The sequence below is a fragment of the Petaurus breviceps genome, unplaced genomic scaffold (genome assembly GCF_028583685.1).
Source record: "Petaurus breviceps papuanus isolate PSGF00001 unplaced genomic scaffold, PetGlider_PUasm1.0 90603, whole genome shotgun sequence".
NCBI classification, from domain to species: domain Eukaryota; kingdom Metazoa; phylum Chordata; class Mammalia; order Diprotodontia; family Petauridae; genus Petaurus; species Petaurus breviceps.
This window is the reverse complement of record NW_027187284.1, coordinates 801285-807284: the sequence shown is the minus strand read 5'-3', so window position 1 is coordinate 807284 and position 6000 is coordinate 801285. Positions and strand designations below refer to the sequence as shown.

Genomic DNA, 6000 nt, shown 5'->3' with positions numbered 1-6000 from the left:
TCTCTCTCTCTCTCTCTCTCTCTCTCTCTCTCTCTCTCTCTCTCTTTCTCTCTCTCTCTCTGTCACTGCCTCTCTATGTCTCTCTCTCTGTCTCTCTCCCTCTCTCCTTTCCCCCTCCCTCTCTCTCATTATAACCTTAGTTAGAGAGCTCTGTGGAAAATTAAATGATAAAAGCAGATGGTTGGTGGGGAAAAGATAGGCATATAGGAGTTCAGCAGTGGGTCAGGCATAAAATGTGAAATAAATTTTATGTGAGAACTTATCTTTTAGGATCAAATTCAAGGTATCACTAATCTGGATATCAATTTTATGACTCCCATACTCACTTCCCTCTTTTAAATCTTATTATTCATTCAATATTCACTCCTATATTAAATGTCAACTATGTGCAGAATACTGCCCTAGGTGCTAGGAGAGAGATACTAACATTAATAAGATGCCTTTCCTGCCAATACAAAGTTTACAGGATACATTTTGTAATTTTCTTACCAGTGTCACAAATTTATAGACCAGAATTCACATATTTAAGAAATTATTGGTAGAAAGAGAGATATTAAAATTCCTATGTTGAATTAAGTTCAATTCCACAAATATTATCTGGGTACTTATAGTCTGTAAGGTGCGGTGGGAGAAGCAAAGAAGGTAGGGCAGCTCCTATCTTTGTGTTATAACATTCTGGAACAACAAAGAACAATTAACAACAGAAAAATTACACAGAAGTAGAAAAAAATTGGGATTAAAGGTGCTTGAGATCAGGAACTCTCTGCAAGTTTATGTGGACTCTGAACCAAAAAAAGTTTACTAGGTATAAATAGATGGAAGATTTTACTAGCTCTTTGTGATCACAAGTGAGCCACTTTATCTTAGTATCAGTTTCCTTGTCTGCAAAACATAGATAATACAGTGTGTCCTACACATTTCACAGACAGTTTTGAGAAAAGCACTTTATAAAGCTTATAGCACTATATAAATGTGAATTATTAGTATTATTACCCCCAACAGCACAATATCATGTACTATGGTGTAAACATAATTCTTTTTTTTTTTTTAAACTTGTTTTAGTTTAGAATTCTTTAAACATATCCAAGATTATTTGCAGGGAAAAAAAAAGGTGAAATTTTAAATACTTCAAGGAAAAAACTCCCCATTTATCATTTAAAAACCTGATATACGGGAGTTGTAATAGTGATTAGGTAATAATTGAGGTTGTTCAGCCATTTTTTGGTGATCTTCATCCTACTACTACGGGCTTATTGCTATGTGGGTTTTCTGATACTATTTCTCCAATCTGGGAAGGAGTATTAAAGGATCTGTAATTCTTTTTATCTTTCTGTTAGCTCTGCTCTTGCAGGCAGAGATAGCCCTTCTGTGAAAAGTGCCACGGTGGCATCGTGGCGCCCTTCCTGCGCGTGGGTGCCGCAGCGCTGGAGCCGGGCCGGGCCGCCGACAGCTGCTGCACCGACTTGCGGCTGCACATGCAGTGGGGGGGCCGGGCCGAGGGGTGCGCTGTACTCGCCGCCCTGCAGCGCCCGACCGGCGCCCCGCGGCCCAGCCCACGCCCACCTGCTGCTGCTCGTAAGCTTCCCGGCTTTCCCGCCAGCTTCGCGCCTCTTCGGTGGTGAGGCGGCTGAGCAGTGGCGCTTCGCGGGTGGCGGCCCAAGTCCCCCGAGGCCGAGGTGGAAGAGGGGCCGCTGCTGGCAGCGCAGCTGGTTCGCGCTGCTGAGCGTGGAGGGCCGTGCTAAGGTGCTGAGAGGCCTGCAGCTGTTGGTGGCCGCCGCCTCGCTGCCCAAGGGAGCTCTGCTCGCCTGCGGCTCCCCGTTCGGCGCCTTCTGCCGGGACATCTTCCTCAATAGCCTGAGCTGCGGCATGCTCCGCAACGGCTGGCCCGCTGCTGCTCACTGACACGCGCTGCCCACCCGGCACCGAGGGCGTGGTGGCGCTGCTCTGCTGGAGGGCCGGCAAGTGGGTGGGCCTGAGCCTGCTGTGTACTGTCTACCACTCCTCCGAGCCGTGGCCCACGCTAGGCCGCCCAGTCCATGCCCGCCTGCTGGCCGCACTCCTACCCACAGACAGCTGGAAGGTCGCCACCCTGCTCCGGGAGCCTGGGGCCGCATGCATGGCGGCCTTCCTGATTGAGTGGGAGTCCGTGTGGGCCTCCAGAGTGGCGCTGGCCCCACGCCTGGTGCTCACCTGCCGACACATGACCCCCCGGAGGCCAAGAGGGTCCTGGTGCGGCCTGCCGCCCCCAAGAGTTTTCCAGGCTGGAAGAAAGTGGTGTTTGCTACCCAGGATACATCTCCTTATGATGTGGCGCTGCTGAACCTGGAGGAAAACCTCAAAGGCATCCCATTTCCTGTCCTGGCCAGCCACTTCCATGAAGGTGAGGATGTGCAGGTGGTCGGCTTTGGGGCCTTTGGCCAGACCTGTGGTCCCTCAGTGACCTCTGGGATCCTGTCCGCTTTGGTGGAGGTGGGTGACTCACCCGAGATGCTGCAGACGACGTGTGCCATGCAAGGGGGGCTCCAGCGGGGGGCCTCTCTTCACCGGCTCTGGGGAACTCCTTGGGATTGTCACCAGCAACACTAGGGACAATAGCACAGGGGCCACCTACCCTCCCCTGATCTTCAGCATTCCCATCACTGTGCTAGAGCCGGCCCTGGATCAGTACAGGAGGACTGGGGACCTTCACCACCTCAGGGAGCTAGACTGGCCCAGCGAGCAGGTCAGGGTAGTGTGGCGGCTGCAGAGGGTCCTGGCCAAGCCTCCCCACAGCAAGCTCTGATGTCTAGAGGGCACCTCCAGGCTCCTGTGGGGTCGTCAACCCCTGGGGCCAAAGCCTGATGCAGGGGATACAGGCAGGGATCAGCCAGGGATGGCGCGCCCACATGGCTGCTCCTGCCCCCGGGGCCTGAGGGCCCCCTGAAGTCTGCTCTGCCTCAGGAGTCAACTTGGGGGGGGGGGGGAGGAGCCCAGTCAGGAGGAAAATACGGATAAAATCAGCCCCTGTGTGTAAAACAAACAAACAACTTTCCTGTGCAAAGAGAAAAAGGCTTCATGCTTCCCAAAAAGAACCCATGTGGAAAAGGAGATATAGGATTATTGTCATGGGGCCCATATTTTTAGTTTGGAGAGAGAGTGGGCAGGGTTCAGTGTCTCAGCTTCTGAACCAGCATACTTCCTTTGGATCCGCTGAAACAGACTCACTCTTACAGATTTGCATCTTCAGATGGTTGCCTGTGCTTCCATTTTCCCTTCTACCAACAGCTACTTTATGTTCTCTAGCAAAAGCTCCCCCCATCTTACTCATACCCTTAGGAGCTGCTGCCTGTCTCATTAACTCACTGAGCTAACTGTTAAAGGTTACCCTGAAGCATGGCCTATCATTCTTTATCCTTCTTTTCTGATTCATTTAAGGAAAAAATTAATTCATACTTCATAAAGGCATTACTTACATTTCCTTTAATGTCTTACTGTTGGCCCTTTTTCTCTGATTAGGTTCTGAGCTTTCCAGGACCATTCCCTTACAGAGAGAAAATATTTTGCCTTATAAATTTGTTTTGTCTGAAGATATGTATTAACTCAGTTTTGAAGCAACTTCATCAATTCCTTGTTTATATATGTGTGTGTGTGTGCATGTGTGTATGCATATATATGTACATATATTATGTATATATAATACTTTCACACTAAAATGAGCCACTATTTTTAACAGTTTAATTAAAAAAAAATTTTCCTAATGGGATGATTCCAAGTAGTTTCATCTTATCTCTTGCCTGCTAAAGAGATCCATCCTTATTTTAGAAGTGGATTCAACTATATATATTCCTTAATGGCATCTAATACCCCTGCAATTGACCTTTTATAGCTAAAAGCAGTTCTCATGATTTATATTTGCCAGGAAGCCAAAGGCAACCCCATTGTCCTACAAAGCCCATGGTCTGTGCCAATAGATGCTTGGTAATTAGCCATACATACCTCTAGCTTATGCCTTTGCATTAGCTATCAGATTCCATGAAGACAGCTCCCACTCCAGGTACCATATATAGCTCACATGTTGCCGATCCTGGTTCTTTTCCTTTCCTACTTCCTCCTTTTTCCTTATTCTTCTATAATCCCAATTCTTCCTTTCTTCTCTTTAAATGTTAACATTTCCTTAATGTTCTACTTTCATTCTTGCTCTTTTCACCTTCTCTTTGAAGGCCTCATTTACTGATGCCTTCAACTGTCAAGGTTTGGTAGAAAAAAACACGGAACCTGAAGTTAAAAACACTAGTTTGAGCTCTATTTTGAACATTTAGTAGTAGCTGTGTGTTTATGACCAAAATAATTTACCCTTACTGAGCCTCAGTTTCCTCTTCCATTAATTAGGGGATAATCACAGCATCTCACAGATTGCTTTTGTAACTTTAAAATATTATGTAAATGTGAATAATAATCATGTCAATGATCATTACCAAATCTTTATATGTAGAACAAATTTCTCTACATTTTTGTCTTACAATAGACATTTCTCAATTTTAGATAGATACCTCAATTTTACCTAAAACTCAATAGAACTAAAATGAAATTCATCTTTTTTTTTTCCTCCTGCTTCAATAACCCTTAAATCGGATCCTCTAAGAGCTATAAGACATCATAGACCTGTGAGAATTAAGAGCCAGCAAGGACAGTTAGGTGATATAATGCAGTGATATCAAGCTCAAATAGAAAGCAGATCCCTGAGGACTACATACTGATTTCAAAAAAAACACAGATTAACATTATCTATGCTATATGGTATTTTTATTTCACTGAATATTTCCTAATTGTATTTTATTCTAGTTCAGCCTGCACTCTGGAGGGTTCTGGGCACCTTGTGGCTTCATGTTTGACCCCTCTGGTATAATGGTGAAAGTTCTGGGCCTGGAATAAGAAAATCCACCTCAGACACTAACTGGCTGTATGACTCTGGACAAGTCACTTGACCCCTCCCTGCTTCTATTTCCTCATCTGTTAATTGGATGTACCTACCTCCCAGGGTTGATATGAGAGGGTCAAATGAGAGGACACCTGTAATGTGTTTTATAAACCTGAGAGTCCTATATAAATGATAGTTATTAATATCATCATCATCATCATCAATCATTTTAGTCTTGTATCCCCCAGAATCTAAGTGTGCTTTAAAAAGAAAAAAAAAGTTTTATGTTAAATAGAATTGAATTTACTTATACTTCAAAGGAATGTATTTTCTGCTCCCAGAAGTGGGAATTAGTGGACAATTAGTGCTCACAAAAATTTAAAATTTAGTTGGATTAATGACTTCATCTTCCCATTCTTTGGTAGATGGTGGTGTTCTTGTTAAGGAGTCCCCCGAACTTGTCTTTTTGAGTTGCCATATTTTCCATAAATACGACATAAATCATGCAGGAGGCCCTGAATATGTCAAGGATGAAACCTACCCTGAGCTGACATGATGTGTTGTTTACATCCGAAGCCAGACTCCTGTGTGTCCTTGAGATACAAGATAAGCACCAGTCAGTCTGTATTAGGTTAAGAAAATTGCTTGTGTAACTGAGACCCTTGTAGACAAGCAAGTCAACCTTTCTTCATGGTCTAGCAATTCCCAAGGGAAAAGAATGTGATTCTTGCCATCATCTTGCAGGGAGGAGTTTTGTCCTTTCCCCACCTTTACTATACCTTTCCCCCTCCCATGCCACACCCCTTTAGGAGGAGATTTCTGTTTTCTCCTCCTTCCTTTGTTGTACTGTCATAAATATCCAAACATCTATGTGGATTATAAGCTCTTTGGATTCTATACACGCTTTCCTCTGTCTCTTAACATTGAACTGATACTGGTGCAGCACATGAACTGTCCGTCTCTTAGTTTAATTAAATTACTAGCCCACCTCTTTTCCAGTAGTGTATACATGTAAAATGAAAGAATCAAATTAAAGTCCTTCCAAGTTCTGAATCTATAGCACTCTGATCACTTTGATGATATCTTCTGTATGTCTTTTTGTT

At 44.5% G+C, this 6000-nt stretch overlaps 1 protein-coding gene and 1 pseudogene across 10 annotated transcripts in view; both read left to right on the top strand.

Moving 5' to 3' along the window:
- The window catches only part of LOC138142774 (peroxisomal leader peptide-processing protease pseudogene), a 7812-nt pseudogene extending 5030 nt beyond the window's left edge, over positions 1-2782 (top strand).
- DMD (dystrophin) overlaps positions 1-6000 on the top strand; it is a 2504498-nt gene that overhangs the window by 1833813 nt on the left and 664685 nt on the right. The gene's annotated exons all lie outside the window — the stretch shown is intronic.